The sequence below is a fragment of the Symphalangus syndactylus genome, chromosome 2, assembly GCF_028878055.3.
Source record: "Symphalangus syndactylus isolate Jambi chromosome 2, NHGRI_mSymSyn1-v2.1_pri, whole genome shotgun sequence".
NCBI lineage: Eukaryota > Metazoa > Chordata > Mammalia > Primates > Hylobatidae > Symphalangus > Symphalangus syndactylus.
This window is the reverse complement of record NC_072424.2, coordinates 126,874,851-126,896,025: the sequence shown is the minus strand read 5'-3', so window position 1 is coordinate 126,896,025 and position 21,175 is coordinate 126,874,851. Positions and strand designations below refer to the sequence as shown.

The 21,175-nt window shown below is 41.0% G+C and overlaps 1 long non-coding RNA gene across 2 annotated transcripts in view; it reads left to right on the top strand.

Moving 5' to 3' along the window:
* Window positions 1-29: 29 nt before the first annotated feature.
* LOC129475043 (uncharacterized) overlaps window positions 30-21,175 on the top strand; it is a 42,811-nt gene continuing 21,665 nt past the window's right edge. The window contains exon 1 of one of the 2 annotated variants that reach the window (XR_010117015.1): window positions 30-2,176. This is a non-coding gene — a long non-coding RNA (uncharacterized lncRNA). The remainder of the gene's footprint in view (window positions 2,177-21,175) is intronic. The other variant, XR_008654738.2, reaches the window with a different exon arrangement.

The following is a 21,175-nucleotide window of genomic DNA, read 5'->3' as shown; positions in this document are numbered from 1 at the left end:
GATCTAGATATAGATTTTCTTCGTTCAGTCCACCATTGATGGAGTTAGGTTGATTCTATATCTTTGCTGTTGTGAATAGTGCTGCAATAAACACATAAGTGCAGGTATCTTTTTTTTTTTTTTTTGAGACAGAGTCTTGCACTGTCACCCAGGCTGAAGTGCAGTGGCGCAATCTCGGCTCATGGCAACCTCTGCCTCCCAAGTTCTAGTGATTCTTCTGCCTCAGCCCCCCAAGTAGCTGGGATTATAGGCATCCACCACCATGACCGGCTAATTTTTTTTGTATTCTTAGTAGAGACAGGGTTTCACCATGTTGGCCAGGCTGGTCTTGAACTCCTGACCTCAGGGATCCACCCACCTCAGCCTCCCAAAGTGCTGGAATTACAGGTGTGAGCCACTGTGCCCAGTCAGTATTTTTTTGATATAATAATATTTTTCCCTTCATGTAAATACCTAGTACTGGGATTGTGGATTGAATAATAGTTCTATTTTTAGTTCTTTGATAAAGTTTCATACTGTTTTCCATGGTGGTTGCTCTAATTTACATTCCCATCAACAATGTATAAGCATTTCCTTTTCTCCACATCCTCACCCACATCTACTGTTTTTAGCAGTTTTAATAATAATAATAACCATACTGACTGGTGTAAGGTGGTATCTTATTGTGGTTTTAATTTGTATTTCTCTGATGATTAGTGAGGTGAGCATATTTTAATGTTTGTTGGCCACTTTATGTCTTTTTTTTTTTTTGAGACGGAGTCTTGCTCTGTTGCCCAGGCTGGAGTGCAGTGGCGCAATCTCAGCTCACCACAACCTCTGCCTCCCAGGTTCAAGCGATTCTCCTGCCTCAGCCTCTCTAGTAGTTGGGACTACAGGTGTGCACCACCATGCCTGGCTAATTTTTGTATTTTTAGTAGAGACGGGGTTTCATTATGTTGGCCAGGCTGGTCTCAAACTCCTGACCTTGTGACCTGCCCACCTTGGCCTCCCAAAGTGCTGGGATTACAGGCGTGAGCCACTGAGCCTGGCCTCACTTTATGTCTTCTTTTGAGGAATGTCTATTCATGTCCTATGCCCACTTTTTCATGAGGTTATTTGCTTTTTTCTTGTTGAGTTGTTTGAGTTCCTTGTAGATTCTGGATATTAGCTCTTTGTTGGATGCGTAGTTTGCAAATACTTTTCCCATTCTGTAGGTTGTCTGTTTACTCTGTTGTTTCTTTTGCTGTGCAGAAGCTTTTTAGTTTAATTAAGTCCCATTTGTCTACCTTTGTTTTTATTGTGTTTGCTTTTCAGGACTTGGTCATAAATTCTTTATCTAGGCCAATGTTCAGAAGCATTTTTCCTAGGTTTTCTTATTTTTAAGAAAACGAGGGTTTTTATAGTATCAGGTCTTATGTTTAGGTTGTTCATCTATCTTGTGTTAATTTTCATATATGGTGAGAGATACGGATCCAGTTTCATTCTTCTGCATATGGCTATCCAATTTTGCTGGCACCATTTATCAAATAGAATGTCACTTCCCCAATGTACATTTTTGCTGACTTTGTCAAAGATCACTTGGTTGTAGGGATGTGGCGTTATTTCTGGGTTCTCTATTCTGTTCCATTGATATATGTGTTTATTTTTATAACAGTACCACACTGTTTTGGTTACTATAGCCCTTGTAGTATAACTGAAAGTCAGGTAATGTGATGCCTCCAGCTTTGTTCTTTGTGCTTAGGATTACTTTCATTATTTGGGCTCTTTTCTGGTTCCATGTGAATTTTAGGATCATTTTTTCTAATTCTGTGAAAAATGACATTGGTAATTTGATAGGAATTGCACTGACTCTGTAGATTGCTATGGGTACTATGGTCATTTTAACAATATTGATTTTTTCTGTTCATGAGCACGGGATGGCTTGGCTGTCAAAATCTCATCTTGAATTCTAATTCTCATAATCCCCACATCAAGGGAGAGACCAGGTGCGGGTGATTGAATCATGGGGGTGGTTTCCCCCATGCTGTTCTCATGATAGTGAGTGAGTTCTCATGAGATCTGATAGTTTTATAAGGAACTCTTCCCCCTTTGCTGGGCACTTCTCCTTCCTGCTGCCTTGTGAAGAAAGTGCCTTTCTTCCCCTTTGCCTTCCACCATGATTGTAAATTTCCTGAGGCCCCCCCAGCCAGGCTGAACTGTGAGTCAATTAAACCTCTTTCCTTTATAAAATTACCCAGACTTGGGCAGTTGCTTATAGCAGTGTGAGAACGAACTAATACAGGATGTTTTTCCATTTGTTTGTGTCATCTATGATTTCTTTCATCAGTGTTTTGTCATTCTCCTTATAGAGACCATTATTCTCCTTGGTTAAACATATTCTCAGGTATTTTATTTTTCTTATAGCTATTGTAAATGGGATTGCTTTCTTGATTTGGTCCTTGCCTAGGTCATGATTGTTATATAGAAATGTGTCTGATTTCTGTACAGAAATTTTGTATCCTAAAACTTCACTAAATTCATTTATCAAATCTAAGAATTTTTTGGCTAGAGTCGTTTAGGGTTTTTAGATATAAGATTAATCATCAGCAAAAAGGGGTAATTTGACTTCTTCTTTTCTGATTTTGATGCCTTTTATCTTTTTTTTTTTCTTTTGCCTGACTGCACTGGTGAGGACTTCCACTGCTATGTTGAATAAGAATGATGAAAGTGGACATCCTTGTCTTGTTCCAGTTCTTATAGGGAATGCTTTCAACTTTTCCCCATTAAATATGATGTTGGTTGTGGGTTTGTTGTATGTGGTGTTTATTATGTTGGGGTAAATTCTTTCCAGGCCTAGGTTCTTTTCATCTTTCTTGAAGATTTTTATCACTAAGGCATGCTGAATTTTATTGAATGCTTTTTCTGCATCTATTGAGATAATTATATGGTTTTTGCCCTTAATTCTGTTTATTCGATGTATCACATTTATTGATTTTCATATGTTGAAACATCCTTACATCCCCGGGATACAACCCAACTGATTATAGTGTATTAACTTTTTGATGCAATGTAGGATTTGATTTACTAGTATTTTGTGGAAGATTTTTTCATTTACATTCATCAGGGATATTGATCTGTAGTTTTATTTTTGTGTTGTGCCATTGTCTGGTTTTAGTATCAGGTTGATACTGGCCTTGTAGAATGAGTTAGGGAGAATACCTTACTCCTTAAATTTTTTTAAAAATAATTTCAGGAGGATTGGTATTAGTTCTTTGTATGTTTGGTACAATTTGGCTGTGAATCCATCTGGTCCTGGGCTTTTTTTGTTGGAAGATTTTTTACATTACTGCTTCAATTTTACTACTTATTATTGCTCCATTCAGGAGTCCTATTTCTTCCTGTTTCAATCTCAGGAGGCTGGTGTGTTTCCAGGAATTTGTCCATTTCCTCTAGGTTTTCTAGTTTGTGAGCATATAGCTGTTCATACAGCAATAATAGTCTCTGCTGAGGCTATTATTTCTTTTTCTTTTTGTATTTCTGTGGCATCAATTGTAATGTCTCCTTTTTCATTTCTGATTGTGTTTATTTGGATCTTCTCTCCTTTTTTATGGTTATTCTAGCTAGTGGGTTATCAATTTTGTTTATCTTTTTGAAGAACCAACTTTTCATTTCATTGATCCTTTATATTATTTTGGTCTCTGTTTCATTTAGTCCTGCTCTGATCTTTGTTATGTCTTTTCTTCTGCTAACTTTGGCTTTATTTTGTTCTTGCTTTTCTATTTCCTTGAGGTGCAACATTGGGTTGTTATTTGTTATTTTTACTTTTTTTCAAAGTATTTTTTAATTTTAATTTTTGTGGATACATAGTAGGTGTATATATTTATGGGTTATGTGAGATGTTTTGATATAGGCATGTAATGCATAATAATATTATGTAAAATGTGGGTATCCATCCCTTCAAGTATTTATCCTTTGTGTTACAAACAATCCAGTTATGCTTTTTTAGTTATTTTAAAATGTACAATTAAATTATTATTGACTATAATCACCCTGCTATTCTACTTCTTGATGTAGGCATTTAATACTATAAATTTAACTCTTAGCACTGCTTTTGCTGTATCTCACAGGTTTTGGAATGTTTTATTTTCATTTTCATTTATTTTGAAAAATATCTTAATTTCTGTCTTAATTTTTTCATTGATACAGTGAGTCTTCTGGAGCATGAATTTTAATGTCCACATGTTTGTATGAGAAAGCTCTAAAGTACCTCTTGGTATTGATTTCTAGCTTTATTCCACTGTGATGCAGAAAGATACTTGATGGAATTTTGATTTTTAAAAACTTGTTCAGAATTGTTTTGTGGCCTAACGTGGTCTGTCTTGGAGAATGTTTCATGTGCTGATGAAAAGAATGTGTATTCTGTAGTTTTGGGGTAAAATGTTTAATAAATGTCTGTTAAGTTCATTTGGTCTGAAATCCAATTTATCCCAATGTTTTTGGTTAATTTTCTGTCTTGACAATCTGTCTAGTGCTGTGAGTTAGGTGTTAAAGTGGTCCCCTCTTATTTGTATTGCTTTCTTTCTTTCTTTCTTTAGGTCTAGTAATATTTATTTTATGAATTAAAGTCCTACAATGTTGAGTGCTATATATTTAGAATTATTATATTCTCCTGTTGAGGATCCCTTTATCATTACATAATGACCTCCTTTGTCTTTTTCTAAATTGTTTTTTATTTAAAGTCTGTTTTATCTGTTATCCATATAGCTACTCGTTGCTTTTGGTTTCTTCTTGTGTGGAATATTTTTCCACCCCTTTACTTTTAGTTTATATGTGTCTTTATGAGTAAAGTGAGTTTCTTATAGGCAGCATATACTTGGATCATGACTTTTTGTCCATTCTGCCAATCAGTGTCTTTTAAGTGGAACATTTAATCTATTTATATTCAAGGTTAACATTGATATGTGAGGTTAACATTGCTCTGATCCTGTCATATTGTTAATTGTTTTTAGTTATTTTAAAAGTGTATTTCTCTCTTTTTCTCTGTCTTGTTGTCCTTGTGGTTGGATGAAATTCTATCATGTTGTCATTTGATTCCTTTCCTTTCCTCCTTCATGTGATTGTTTTATAAGAACAGTGCGTTTTACAGTTCCATGTGTTTTGTGATGGTGAATATTTGTTTCCATACTTTACTTAAGATCCCTTTGGACATTTCATGTAGAATGGGTCTAGTGGTGACAAATTCCCTCAAGGTTTGCTTGTCTAGGAAAGCCTATATGTCTCCTTCATTTATGAAGCTTATTCTGGCAGGATATAAAATTCTTGGCTGACAGTTATTTATTTTATTTTGTTTTTTCATTTCAGTACTTTGAAAATGCAATCTCATTCTCTTTTGGCCTGTAAGGTTTCTGCTGAAAAATCCATTGTTAGCGTGATGGTGTTTCCTTTATAGGAAACTAGACATTTTTCTCTTGCTAATTTTAAAATTATTTCTTTCACTTTGACTTTAGACATTCTAAATATAATATGCCATGATGAAGTCTTTGTGCAATGTATTTACCTGGAGATCACTGGGCTTCCTGGATCTGGATGTCTAAATGTCTTGATAGACTTGGGAAGTTTTCATCACTTATTTTCTTAAATAGGTTTTCTAAACTTTTTGATGTCTCTTCCTCCTTGAGAATAGTGATAATTCATAAGTTTGCTTGTTTTATATAGTACCAGACATCTTGAAGACTTTGTTCATTTTAAAATTCTTTTTTCCTTATTTTTGTCTCACTGGATTATCTCAAAAGACCCCACCTCAAGTTTTGAGATTCTGTGTTCTACTTGGTGTAATCTATTATTGAATCTTTTGAATGTATTTTGCATTTTCTTCAATAAATGTTTTAGTTCCAGAATTTCTGCCTTTTAAAAAGATATCTATCTGCTTGGTAAATTTCTCATTCATAGCCTGAGTTGACTTTCTAGTTTCTTTGTATTGGTTTTCAGATTATCTTGCATCTCATTGAGCTTCTTTAAAATCAATATTTTGAATTCTTTATCTGGCATTTTGGGGAATTCTTTTTGATTGAGATCTGTTGCTGGGCAATTCTTATTGTCCTTTGATGGTGTTGTATTTCCATGTTTTTCATGTTTCCTGTGTCTTTCTGTTGATATCTGCTCATCTAGTATAGCAGTTGCTTGTTTCATTTTTTTTTGAAATTGCTTTTGTGGGGGAGAATTTTTTCCTAGGAATGTATGTATGTTGATTGAGTAAACTACTTTGACTTTGATTTTGGTTGCCTGTGGTACTGTGATCTTTGTGTGACTTCCTTGGCAATATACAGTATCAGTGGTATCTGTGATTTCTTTGGTGACTTAGGGTACAGTTATTAGTTGAGGTTGTGGTGAAGTTTTGCTGGGGACTTGGACACCAACTGAGCCAGTGTTCAGGCCCAAGTAGCAGCAGTGGAATGAATGTGCCTGTTTTTAGGTACTGGCTCTGGTGTTAGTGGACTCTGGAGCATTGATTCTTGGGGCTCCAGGTGGCTTGCTTAGAAGCTAGTTGTAGTAGTGGGCTAGGTGTGTGGATGGGTTCTCAGGACCCTGGGAAGCTGGTGTCATGTGGGTGATGGCTGTAGCAGTGGTGGAGCAACCCACTAGGACCCAAGCAGTTCAAGTAGGTATTGCTAGAAGCTGCAATGGGTTGGATGAGCCAGTCCTCCACCCCACGATGCCTGTAAAGGGTAGTGGGTCTTGTCCTAAGTGTGCTTAAGGGAGCTTTGTCTCCCCTGTCCCTTCCCTGGCTGGGTGGCAGCTGCAGCCACATCACCTCTGCTTGGTCTGAGGGTGGGACATAGCCCGGGGTTAAACTCTAAAAATGGTGCTAGCTGTGGGCTTGTGACAAGAGAATATGAGGGCCCGCTAAGGCAAGCAGTGTGTGCAAGAAGCTATGGGGAGTGCAGCCCATTCAAGTCTGAGTTTCATAGCAGCCCATAGCAGAGTGGTAGATATTGTTTTAGGCATGCATAGGGGAACCTGGTTTTTCTGTCCCTCCTTGGCCAGGTGGTGGCTGCAGCCATGTTAGCCCAAGCTCAGCCCAAAAGTCTCAAGCCCAGCATTAATGTCTCAAAATAGTGTCTTGGGCTTGGGACCAGGGAGGATGGTATCCATCCCAGGCAAGCAGCATAGGCCAGAAGCTGTGGGGAGTGCGATCTACTCACATCTCAGTTTCATAGCAGCCCACTGCAGGGCAGTGAGTATTGTCCTGGATGTGCATAAAATAGCCTGGTTTCCCTGTCTGTCCTTGGCTGGGCAGCAGCTCATGTCAGCCTGAACTCAAACCAAGGGTGGGGAATAGCACAGTGTTAAATTCTCAAAATGGCATCTTAGGCTTACCAGAAGGAGGAGGGCCTCAAGGCAAGAAGCTGTGGGAGGTAATACACATTTTTGGAATGTCTCCAAATGTGAAGTTCTGAGTAGCCACTGGTAGGTGAATGAAGGAATAAGCCCTGCAGAAGTTCACAGGGTAGCTGGGGGAACCAGACATGAATGCAAACTCTGAGGGCAATATTAATAGAACTGAGTAAATAGCTATTAGGATGAATAGACAATTAGCTAGAATGCTTTTATCCACAATAACTTTGGATCAATGGGGATTCATTGTCTGTAACCCCCAGCCTCTTCACTCTGAACATGGACAAACACACCTGGATCATTGAGATCCTCAGTTAAACAGCATATAGCTGAGTATACAGTCACCAGAAATCCTAAGATCTTACTTGAATGGTCATTGTATTGGCTTAGTTCTTACAGTCTCAATGATTGGTGTCTCTTTAATAACTGAGAGTCTGGCTTGGGTGCCCCTTCTCTTTTTTTCCATGACACCCTTTGGCTGAAGAGAGTAGACACAGCAGTAAAGGGAAGGACAGGAGAAACAGTGTCCCTGGAGGGTCCTTAAGACTGGTCATTTCCTTATGCTTCTTTAAGGGTTGAATGTGTGACGAGAATTTCCCCTTTCTGAAGGTGCAGGCTGCTGGGAAAGAATGTGTATGTAGGGGTAGTGGTGGGGGAGATGTGTGGGGAGATAGGACAGGAGCACACTTCTTTCTGCTTTGTGCATGGGGGGAAAACCACACAGATCTATCCCATCGTGCTTTAAGCCTCCTTAACACTGGAAAGCACTATCTCTACTCAGGGCACCAGCCACTGTGACCTTGAATGTTTTCTATACAAAGTATACACATCAACAGACAGCTGGTGTCCACCATTGTTAACTACACCGGACCTGTCTGAGAACAATAATAAACCTTTATCATCCCATGCAGCATTTCCAAGCATATGGTCATTGATGCTTGCTCCAAACTTGTTCAATAAATTTTAGAATAAATTCTTTTTTTCTTATGTTGGCTTAGAATTCAAATAATTTCCATTGCAGTATGATCTCAACCTCAGTGCCAGAAGCTTTCCTATGCAGCTTCCTTTTCTTTATATAGTGACTGTGATTTTCAATGTGTGGATTTGTTTGATTCCTGTGATCCCAATTATTCCTCAGCTTATGAAGATGTATCTAACCTGGTATCTGTAGAGTTAATGTTCAACTTCCTTTAAAATCTCTTAGCAACTAGTATGATAGATGAAGCCCAACAAAACACTTAGGTTCTTGCTTGAGGATGTCTATCTATCTAAAATGTTATTTAAAATTATAAAAATTATATACTTCACACACACACACACACACACACACACACACACACACACACACACACACACACACGAAATGCTTGTCCATTGAGTGAGTGGATTTAGCTGTTACTCAAAGGGGAGAAATATGTAACTTCAGGTCATTTTTCAGGCTAAGAATTAGACTTCCTGAGTTCTGGGTAGTACGAGGGTTTGTTTCAGATTCCTTGAATCAGAGCCCTGAGTCTGCACACCGGCTCCATGGCAGTTACATTACTGGAATCTTGATCTCCTTCCAAGAGAAGGAGATCATGCTCAAAAATTACATGAAAAGATTGAGTGAGCTGACCTGAAAAAAATTAGATGAAAGAGATAGTGTTTTTCATCTTTAGTATGTTGCTGTTTAACTATCAAGGATATCTAGATTTCTAATCATCAAATGCTCAGTGACCTTCAGAAGTGTGCTTTCCTCCCACTAGTAGACAGTAATACTGTAGTTGCTGAAGTCAGAATACACAGGTATTTACTTGCCATGTAATCAGCATAATTGCAGAGGATTGTTCTGTGTATAACTTGGAAAGTATTTTTTAACCTCTGGAAGCTCTGTAATCTAATTACTGATTTTCTGTTTCACTTACCACTTCCCTCTACACATAAATCTGTGATGATGTTTTTAAAAAATAAGATCCACTAAAATTCTAGATGATTTGCAGGCATCCCAATTTCAGTTAACCTTTTCTTTCACAGACTAGTTTAGGTTATTACCCCAGTAGCTAAACATAGTGTATTTATCTTTAGTTTAACAAAAATTCTAACAAAACCACTTATTAATGATTAGTTGGGTTCTCCATTGCTTACCAAGCTATAATGCTGTTGAAAGACAACTTTTAACTCCTGCATAGGTGTCACGCTTCAAGTTCTTGAAAACCTCTATAGGCATTTTCTTCCTTTTTTCCTTTCTTATTTAATTAAATTATTCGAATAGTGTGTCAGGTTTAGCTGCTGGAGGTTTTATGGGAAATGTCACTTGCAGGCTGTAATGTGCTAAAGGTTAAAGCTTAGTCATTCTTTTCAGAATTAGTGAATTCAGCATTCCTTTCTTTGGACCTCCCCTGGGCACCAGCCTACTTTCTTTGAAAGGAAATTATCAAGGTTTCACTTGGCTTTTTCATACCTCCCACTCTCCTCCATCCAAACTCCAAGGACTCCAAGTCATGACCACTTAGAGGGCCTTTTGCTGGCAGTGACGTGGACCTGTGGCTGGAGGAACCTCTCATTCAAAGAAACAGGCAGACTTTACTACTGCTGATGATCAATATACCATGAATGCATGGACAAAGGAAGAGAGGTAGTCATGTCCAAGAAGAAAGAAATGAGAAAGCCAGGAGCAGCATCAAGGCGATGGGAAAGGCAAACCTCCTATCAAGGATGGAGGAGACCAGGCACATTTCAGAGCTACTGCAGAGGGGCAGTAGCACCAGCCACAGTTTCACGCTAGGCCTGGGGTATCTGCAAGTATCTTGGCCTGGTTTATTGGATCTGTCTTCCTTCTTTGGGCAAATACAATCTAGTCCCAATGAAGAAAAGCTTGCTGCACGTTTTCTCCTCAGGCTTTGGAATGCTACCAAAACTGGAAAAGTAAATTCCATAAATCTCTGCTCATCCAGATCTTTGTTGTTCTGGAAAAAAAACAAAACAAAAAAAAAAACTCAGCATGAGTTCCACAACTCCTGCAGCCCACACTGCATTCTCCCTGTAGATTCGGGTCTGAACCATAAAATTCAGTAGTTCATTATCCTCTGACATGAACCATTCAAGAGGGAGTGTGGAACTGAGAATTCCCAGGGCACAGGATGGGGGGTGGAGGGGCTGACAGCCGTGTCCAGGGCAGCTCTGCTCCTGAGCACCATTACGGTTGTGCTGTCTCGGTATACTCATCTGCATCATTAGAAACACAGGCTCGGTGTCTGTAAGTTGACTTGCTGCTGTAAGACTCACATCCTTACATTGCTTTCTCACTGGGCTTATTTCAGGTCCCAGGAGCAGAAATTGTGTTTTATATTATTTCCTCTTCCTCTTCACACGGCATCAGTAGTCTGCCTGTTCATTTATTTAACAAGTATTTATTGAACCTTTGCTGTCCACAGGCACTATGCTGGTGGAAGGTGGACATGCTGCTAGTCCTTTGACAGGTCAGTGGTTCTCACACTTCAGCCAGTATCAGAATCTCCTGGAGGCTTCTGTTAAAAACAGATTGCTGGGCTGCACTCCAAGAGTGTCTGATGGTCCCCAAATTGTTTTTTTTTTTTTTTTTTTTTTATGGAGTCTTGCTCTGTTGCCCAGGCTGGAGTGCAGTGGCACAGTCTCAGCTCACTGCAACCTCCTTTTCCTGGGTTCAAGCGATTCTCCTGCCTCAGACTCCCAAGTAGCTGGGATTACCGGTGCCTGCCACCACGCCTGGCTAATTTTTTGTATTTTTAGTAGAGAAGGGGTTTCACCACATTGGCCAGGCCTCATGATCCTCCCGCCTCAGCCTCCCAAAGTGCTGGGATTACAGGCGTGAGCCACTGCACCTGGCCCAAATCTGTATTTTTAGTAAGTGGCCAGGTGATGCTGAGGCTGCTGGTGTTTGGGTGTGAGGACCACATTTTGAGAAGCACTGGTTTATTCACACAGCAGTTGGTGACGGCACTATTTTACCCAACAGCTCCTAACAGCTGGCATCTAAACTCCTCCTGAGGAAGAATCTTCCTTTGTCTGAAAAAATTCCTTTAAAAACTTGCTTGGATTGGCAACACCTTTGGATGCCAGCCAGCAGCAAGATATCAGGAAAGGAAACATGCTCTTCAGTATACGTTGGGGAATTGGAGGGTTTCACACCTGAAGAACAGGGGAAATGAATGAAGAGGGTGAGAAGAAAGGAAAGAGAAAAAGGGCCAGGCAGGTGAGGGGCCAACCATCCATGTGAAGGCTTGTTTTACGGGGCGTCCTTGTGTGCTATAAAACCTGTCTTTGTTTATTGTCTTTTTTTTTGAGACAGAGTCTTCCTCTGTTGCCCAGGCTGGAGTGCAGTGGTGTGATCTCGGCTCACTGCAACCTCCGCCTCTCAGGTTCAAGCAATTCTCCAGCCTCAGCCTCCCGAGTAGCTGGGATTACAGGCACCCGCCACCACACCTGGCTAACTTTTGTATATTTAGTAGAGATGGGGTTTTGCCATGTTGGCCAGGCTGATCTTGAACTCCTGACCTCAAGTGATCTGCCCGCCTCGGCCTCCCAAAGTGCTGGGATTACAGGTGTGAGCAACCATGCATTGCCTGTCTTTGTTTATTCTCTATTCCCTACTTGCCCTCCCCCAAACCTTCAACCCAAAGAAGCAGGAACCAGAGGGCGTAGAGGCCACAAAAAGATAAAGCTCTCTAGAAAACACAAGAACCCCAAGGAGCATCTTGAGGTTCCACAGGCTACGGAACTGGAATTCGTGGTGGGGCAGAAGCCCATGCGGCCTGGCTCTGCAAGGGGCCAGAGCCCCTTGATGGCTTCTGAGTAAGCCATGGCTGAAAGCTAAGTTCTCAGTGAGGTCTTGAAGGCCTGAACAAATATTTATTTTATTTTATTTTATTATGATTTTTTGAGATGGGGTCTCTCTATGTTGCTCAGGGTGGTCCTGAACTCCTGGGCTCAAGCTCTCCTCCCACCTCAGCCTCCCAAGTAGCTGGGACCACTGATGTGAGCCGTTGCACCTGAAATTTTATTTAAAGTGTTTTTATTTTAAACTTTAAGCCTTAAAAGAAAGAATGAAGCTGAAAATTCCATGAACATGATCATAATCAAAATTATACCTTATTGTGCTAGTGCTATGAACTTTCTCAAATGTATAGTTTTCTTTGGTCTTTACCACAGTCTTGTCAGAAGAAAACACTAGTATTAGTCATATATTCCTATTGGGAAACTGAGGCATAAAAGATGAACAATAAAGCCATGGTTTCGAGCCCGGGTCTCCTGACAGCCAGTCCAGGGGGCTTTCCTAAGGAGATGCTGGGAAAAGCCTTTGTTCTCAGAGCTCTATTTTCCTCTCAAATGAGGTAGCTGCAGAGTTCAATTTGAATTCTGAGCAAATTAATATTTGGAATGGTATCTCAGCATATCCCAGGGAGGAGGTTAAATCATTTTGTCCCTAACTTAGCATCTGACTCTCAAACCCAGAGCCTTAGCTTTTTCCTTAAAACCCTGCCTGTCATTTGCCTGCAGGAGGGAAACAGGGAGGGCTGTGATCAAACCTAACTCTCTTTACATTTACAGCCGCATGTTACACTCTGATATCAATCTTGTAGCTGGAAAGGTCTATGTAAGAAATAGCCATGGCCAAATTCTGTTTTTTGGCAACCCTTATTCCATCTGTCTTGATAGCTGACGGGCAAATCAGTTTTATTCTAAATCAAAATGATGGGTGTCCTAGCAGTTCCTGGCCAGGCCAAGGAGAACTGAGGATGGGAGGATGCAGAGGTCCCTCCCCCCACTTAACTCTCCGCTTCAGGCATCCTCTTTAGCCAGGTGAGATCAGTTTTAAATTAGACTCTCTAACAGGGAGGAAGAGGACAAGACTCCACAAAACCCAGGCCTGAGCAGAGTTTGTGATTCAAAAGAGGGGAGCCTTCACACTGGGGAGCAGGGTGCTGAGAGTGAGGCCTTCTCTCTCCCCATGTCTCCAAACCCCACACACCTAGTCTTGACGGCCAAAGATCCTCACCAGAAGAAGGTGCCAGCATTTATTACGCCTTAATGTATCTGTCTCAGTTCCTTCTCACAATTACCTGTAAAGCACATATGCCTCTTTCACAGAAGACAGATCCTAGGTCTCAGGAACCTGAAGTAACCTGCCCTCATTAATAGGTGGCAGGGTTGATATTTGAACTGTGTTACTACAAAGCCCATATTCTTCTCCACTCTTCCATGCCCTGGTTCCCCAAAGCCTGCCTGTGAGAAAAGAACAATGAGTGACTGTTTTCTTAAATACAAAATCACATCTTTTTAAATTTGGAGATTATGGTCTTAGTTTTTTGATGTGAAAATGTCTATTCTTTGCCCCAAATCATGGTGATGGTAGATAGTAATTCCCTTCTCTCCTCTTCCTTTTTTTGCTTCATATTTTTACTTGACCAGTGGGGAAAGGAAGCTGACAGTCCTATTTTGGTTCCATGTTTCTATTAATTTTTTTTTTCTTGGTTCATAAAAGTCTGGGACCCCTGCTTTACACAGAGTAACTCATCATAGCAAAAGAATAGCATAGCGGCTGGAACGCACGGCCGCAGCCGTGTCCTAGGTAACATGCTGATCATTTGATTTAGGATTTACTAACTGACACTGTACAATTGGTTCAAGTTTGGTGATAAGCTTTAAGTATGACTGCTAGGGACTTCTTAGTCAAAGGTCATCTCTTCTCTAACCTGAAGCTTCTTCTTCCTTTAAGATTCCCACTTTCCTTCCTGCTTGTGCCCGTATATCTGGGTTCTAGTTTCTTAACTCAAAAGAATATGTTAATCAGCTAACATTCTTCTGAACCCTTTTTTATTCTGTTCTATACACAGTTATTTTTCTAGGTTGAAACTTGAACATATTTTTTCTATACTAAATGTTTTCATGATTTTTACAAATGGTACGAGATTGCTACAGGCTGTATTAAATATTACAATGCCCTTAAACTTGAACAAAGCCAGTCTGGGACAGACAGTAAGTCCACAGCCTGACAGGCAGCTCCCCCTTGCTGACTGTACATTCTGTTGTGTTAATCAGCTGTGGGACACAGCCACTGCTGACGCCGCTCCTCTTTTGAACACCGTCACCTGTGGACTCAGGGCAGCTGCAGACCCTCCAGTCCCGGGAGCCACATCTTCAGACACAGCTCTGTGTCTGCGCCATCCCGGTTTCAGGGCCTCCGGAGAGTCTCTCAGCTCTAAGTCCTGCAATTTCCTTTATGGATGCAGTAAATCATTCCACACACCATGGAGCAGAGGAACAGTCTGAATTATTAGACCTACCTCCTTGGCTCCTTTAGAGGGGGATTCTCATATTGAATGATTTTCCCTCTTCACTTATTATTATTGTTTAGATTTAAAAAATGTTTTTTTGAGATGGAGTCGCCCTCTGTCGCCCAGGCTGGAGTGCAGTGGCGCAATCTTGGCTCACTGAAATCTCCGCCTCCTGGGTTCAAGTGATTCTTCTGCCTCAGCCTCCCAGAGTAGCTGGGACTACAGGGGCATGCCACCACACTCAGCTAATTATTTTTGGATTTTTTAGTAGAGATGAGGTTTCACCATGTTGGCCAGGCTGGTCTCGAACTCTTGACCTCAGGTGATCCTCTCGCGTTGGTCTCCCAAAGTGCTGGGATTACAGGTGTGAGCCATGTGAAATGTTTAAATAAAACACCCATACGGTGTTCCTTAGAAGCTGACCAGGGGGATTCTGGTCGTGTTGGGACACTAGTGTTGGTTTCCCAGAGGTGGCAAGTCTCTCTCACTTTCTTTTTTTTTTTTTTTTTTTTTTTTTTATTATACTTTAGGGTTTTAGGGTACATGTGCACAATGTGCAGGTTTGTTACATATGTATCCATGTGCCATGTTGATTTCCTGCACCCATTAACTCGTCATTTAGCATTAGGTGTATCTCCTAATGCTGTCCCTCCCCCCTCCCCCCACCCCACAACAGTCCCCGGAGCGTGATGTTCCCCTTCCTGTGTCCATGAGTTCTCATTGTTCAATTCCCACCTATGAGTGAGAACATGCGGTGTTTGGTTTTTTGTCCTTGCGATAGTTTACTGAGAATGATGTTTTCCAGTTTCATCCATGTCCCTACAAAGGACACGAACTCATCATTTTTTATGGCTGCATAGTATTCCATGGTGTATATGTGCCACATTTTCTTAATCCAGTCTATCGTTGTTGGACATTTGGGTTGGTTCCAACTCTTTGCTATTGTGAATAGTGCTGCAATAAACATACGTGTGCATGTGTCTTTATAGCAGCATGATTTATAGTCCTTTGGGTATATACCCAGTAATGGGATGGCTGGGTCAAATGGTATTTCTAGTTCGAGATCCCTGAGGAATCGCCACACTGACTTCCACAATGGTTGAACTAGTTTACAGTCCCACCAACAGTGTAAAAGTGTTCCTATTTCTCCACATCCTCTCCAGCACCTGTTGTTTCCTGATTTTTTAATGATGGCCATTCTAACTGGTGTGAGATGGTATCTCACTGTGGTTTTGATTTGCATTTCTCTGATGGCCAGTGATGATGAGCATTTCTTCATGTGTTTTTTGGCTGCATAAATGTCTTCTTTTGAGAAGTGTCTGTTCATGTCCTCTGCCCACTTTTTGATGGGGTTGTTTGTTTTTTTCTTGTAAATTTGTTTGAGTTCATTGTAGATTCTGGATATTAGCCCTTTGTCAGATGAGTAGGTTGCAAACATTTTCTCCCATTGTGTAGGTTGCCTGTTCACTCTGATGATAGTTTCTTTTGCTGTGCAGAAGCTCTTTAGTTTAATGAGATCCCATTTGTCGATTTTGGCTTTTGTTGCCATTGCTTTTGGTGTTTTAGACATGAAGTCCTTGCCCACGCCTATGTCCTGAATGGTATTGCCTAGGTTTTCTTGTAGGATTTTAATGGTTTTAGGTCTAACATATAAGTCTTTAATCCATCTTGAATTAATTTTTGTATAAGGTGTAAGGAAGGGATCCAGTTGCAGCTTTCTACATATGGCTAGCCAGTTTTCCCAGCACCATTTATTAAATAGGGAATCCTTTCCCCATTTCTTGTTTTTGTCAGGTTTGTCAAAGATCAGATAGTTGTAGCTATGCGGCATCATTTCTGAGGGCTCTGTTCTGTTCCATTGATCTATGTCTCTGTTGTGGTACCAGTACCATGCTGTTTTGGTTACTGTAGCCTTGTAGTATAGTTTAAAGTCAGGTAGCGTGATGCCTCCAGCTTTGTTCTTTTGGCTTAGGATTGACTTGGCGATGCGGGCTCTTTTTTGGTTCCATATGAACTTTAAAGTAGTTTTTTCCAATTCTGTGAAGAAAGTCATTGGTAGCTTGATGGGGATGGCATTGAATCTATAAATTACCTTGGGCAGTATGGCCATTTTCACGATATTGATTCTTCCAACCCATGAGCATGGAATGTTCTTCCATTTGTTTGTATCCTCTTTTATTTCATTGAGCAGTGGTTTGTAGTTCTCCTTGAAGAGGTCCTTCACATCCCTGGTAAGTTGGATTCCTAGGTATTTTATTCTCTTTGAAGCAATTGTGAATGGGAGTTCACTCATGATTTGGCTCTCTGTTTGTCTGTTATTGGTGTACAAGAATGCTTGTGATTTTTGTACATTAATTTTGTATCCTGAGACTTTGCTGAAGTTGCTAATCAGCTTAAGGAGATTTTGGGCTGAGACAATGGGGTTTTCTAGATATACAATCATGTCATCTGCAAACAGGGACAATTTGACTTCCTCTTTTCCTAATTGAATACCCTTTATTTCCTTCTCCTGCCTGATTGCTCTGGCCAGAACTTCCAGCACTATGTTGAATAGTAGCGGTGAGAGAGGGCATCCCTGTCTTGTGCCAGTTTTCAGAGGGAATGCTTCCAGTTTTTGCCCATTCAGTATGATATTGGCTGTGGGTTTGTTGTAGATAGCTCTTATTATTTTGAGATACGTCCCATCAATACCTAATTTATTGAGAGTTTTTAGCATGAAGGGTTGTTGAATTTTGTCAAAGGCCTTTTCTGCATCTATTGAGATAATCATGTGGTTTTTGTCTTTGGTTCTGTTTATATGCTGGATTACATTTATTGATTTGCGTATGTTGAACCAGCCTTGCATCCCAGGGATGAAGCCCACTTGATCATGGTGGATAAGCTTTTTGATGTGCTGCTGGATTCGGTTTGCCAGTATTTTATTGAGGATTTTTGCATCAATGTTCATCAAGGATATTGGTCTGAAATTCTCTTTTTTGGTTATGTCTCTGCCAGGTTTTGGTATCAGGACGATGCTGGCTTCGTAAAATGTGTTAGGGAGGATTCCCTCTTTTTCTATCGATTGGAATAGTTTCAGAAGGAATGGTACCAGTTCCTCCTTGTACCTCTGGTAGAATTCAGCTGTGAATCCATCAGGTCCTGGACTCTTTTTGGTTGGTAAGCTATTGATTATTGCCACAATTTCAGAACCTGTTATTGGTCTATTCAGAGATTCAACTTCTTCCTGGTTTAGTCTTGGGAGGGTGTATTTGTCGAGGAATTTATCCATTTCTTCCAGATTTTCTAGTTTATTTGCATAGAGGTGTTTGTAGTATTCTCTGATGGTAGATTGTATTTCTGTGGGATCGGTGGTGATATCCCCTTTTTCGTTTTTTATTGCATCTATTTGATTCTTCTCTCTTTTCTTCTTTATTAGTCTTGCTAGCGGTCCATCAATTTTGTTGATCTTTTCAAAAAACCAGCTCCTAGATTCATTAATTTTTTGAAGGGTTTTTTGTGTCTCTATTTCCTTCAGTTCTGCTCTGATTTTAGTTATTTCTAGCCTTCTGCTAGCTTTTGAATGTGTTTGCTCTTGCTTTTCTAGTTCTTTTAATTGTGATGTTAGGGTGTCAATTTTGGATCTTTCCTGCTTTCTCTTGTGGGCATTTAGTGCTATAAATTTCCCTCTACACACTGCTTTGAACGTGTCCCAGAGATTCTGGTATGTTGTGTCTTTGTTCTCGTTGGTTTCAAAGAACATCTTTATTTCTGCCTTCATTTCATTATGTACCCAATAGTCATTCAGGAGCAGGTTGTTCAGTTTCCATGTAGTTGAGCGGTTTTGACTGAGTTTCTTAATCCTGAGTTCTAGTTTGATTGCACTGTGGTCTGAGAGACAGGTTGTTATAATCTCTGTTCTTTTACATTTGCTGAGAAGAGCTTTACTTCCAACTATGTGGTCAATTTTGGAATAGGTGTGGTGTGGTGCTGAAAAAAATGTATATTCTGTTGATTTGGGGTGGAGAGTTCTGTAGATGTCTATTAGGTCCACTTTATGTAGAGCTGAGTTCAATTCCTGGATATCCTTGTTAACTTTCTGTCTCGTTGATCTGTCTAATGTTGACAGTGGGGTGTTAAAATCTCCCATTATTATTGTGTGGGAGTTTAAGTCCCTTTGTAGGTCACTGAGGACTTGCTTTATGAATCTGGGTGCTCCTGTGTTGGGTGCATATATATTTAGGATAGTTAGCTCTTCTTGTTGAATTGATCCCTTTACCATTATGTAATGGCCTTCTTTGTCTCTTTTGATCTTTGTTGGTTTAAAGTCTATTTTATCAGAGACTAGGATTGCAACCCCTGCCTTTTTTTGTTTTCCAGTTGCTTGATAGATCTTCCTCCATCCCTTTATTTTGAGTCTATGTGTGTCTCTGCACGTGAGATGGGTTTCCTGAATACAGCACACTGATGGGTCCTGACTCCTTATCCAGTTTGCCAGTCTGTGTCTTTTGATTGGAGCATTTAGCCCATTTACATTTAACGTGAATATTGTTATGTGTGAATCTGATCCTGTCATTATGATGTTAGTTGGTTATTTTGCTCGTTAGTTGCTATAGTTTCTTCCTAGCCTCGGTGGTCTTTACAATTTGGCATGTTTTTGCAGGGGCTGGTACCGGTTGTTCCTTTCCATGTTTAGTGCTTCCTTCAGGAGCTCTTTTAGGGCAGGCCTGGTGGTGACAAAATCACTCAGCGTTTGCTTGTCTGTAAAGTATTTTATTTCTCCTTCACTTATGAAGCTTAGTTTGGCGGGATAGGAAATTCTGGGTTGAAAATTCTTTTCTTTAAGAATGTTGAATATCGGCCCCCACTCTCTTCTGGCTTGTAGTGTTTCTGCCGAGAGATCAGCTGTTAGTCTGATGGGCTTCCCTTTGTGGGTAACCCGACCTTTCTCTCTGGCTGCCCTTAACATTTTTTCCTTCATTTCCACTTTGGTGAATCTGACAATTATGTGTCTTGGAGTTGCCCTTCTTGAGGAGTATCTTTGTGGCGTTCTCTGTATTTCCTGAATCTGAATGCTGGCCTGCCTTGCTAGATTGGGGAAGTTCTCCTGGATAATATCTTGCAGAGTGTTTTCCAACTTGGTTCCATTGTCCCCATCATTTTCAGGTACACCAATCAGACGTAGGTTTGGTCTTTTCACATAGTCCCAAATTTCTTGGAGGCTTTGTTCATTTCTTTTTATTCTTTATTCTCTAAACTTCCCTTCTCTCTTCATTTCATTCATTTCATCTTCTATCAGCGATACCCTTTCTTCCAGTTGATCGCATCTGCTACTGAGGCTTCTGCATTCTTCGCGTAGTTCTCGAAACTTGGCTTTCAGCTCCATCATCTCCTTTAAGCCCTTCTCTCCATTGGTTATTCTAGTTATCCAGTCTTCTAATTTTTTTTCAAAGTTTTTAACTTCTTTGCTATTGTTTTGAATTTCCTCTCGTAGCTCAGAGTAGTTTGATCGTCTGAAGCCTTCTTCTCTCAACTCATCAAAGTCATCCTCCATCCAGCTTTGTTCCGTTGCTGGTGAGGAACTGCGTTCCTTTGGAGGAGGAGAGGTGCTCTGTTTTTTAGAGTTTCCAGTTTTTTTGGTCTGTTTTTTCCCCATCTTTGTGGTTTTGTCTACTTTTTGTCTTCGATGATGGTGATGTACAGATGGGTTTTTGGTGTGGATGTCCTTTCTGTTTGTTAATTTTCCTTCTACCAGACAAGACCCTCAGCTGCAGGTCTGTTGGAGTTTACTAGAGGTCCACTCCAGACCCTGTTTGGCTGGGTGTCAGCACCGGTGGCTGCAGAACAGCGGATTTTCGTGAGACCACAAATTCAGCTGTCTGATAGTTCCTCTGAAAGTTTTGTCTCAGAGGAGTACCCGGTTGAATGAGGTGTCAGTCTGTCCCACTGGGGGGGTGCCTCCCAGTTAGGCTGCTCAGGGGTGAGGGACCCACTTTAGGAGGCAGTCTGTCCGTTCTCAGATCACCAGCTGCGTGCTGGGAGAACCACTACTCTCTTCAAAGCTGTCAGTCAGACAGGGACATTTAAGGCTGTGGAGGTTCTCGCTGACTTTTTGGTTGTCTGTGCCCTGCCCCCAGAGGTGGAGCCTACAGAGGCAGGCGGGCCTCCTTGAGCTGTGGTGGGCTCCACCCAGTTCGAGCTTCCTGGCTGCTTTGTTTACCTAAGCAAGCCTGGGCAATGGCGGGCGCCCCTCCCCCAGCCTCGTTGCCGCCTTGCAGCGTGATCTCAGACTGCTGTGCTAGCAATCAGCAAGACTCTGTGGGCATAGGACCCTCCGAGCCAGGTGCGGGACACAATCTCCTAGTGTGCCGTTTTCCAGGCCCGTTGGAAAAGCGCAGTATTAGGACGGGACTGACCCGATATTCCAGGTGCCGTCTGTTTTCCCTTTCTTTGACTAGGAAAGGGAACTCCCTGACCCCTTGCGCTTCCCGAGTGAGGCAATGCCTCGCCCTGCTTCGGCTCGCGCACAGTGCGCTTCACCGACTGTCCTGAAC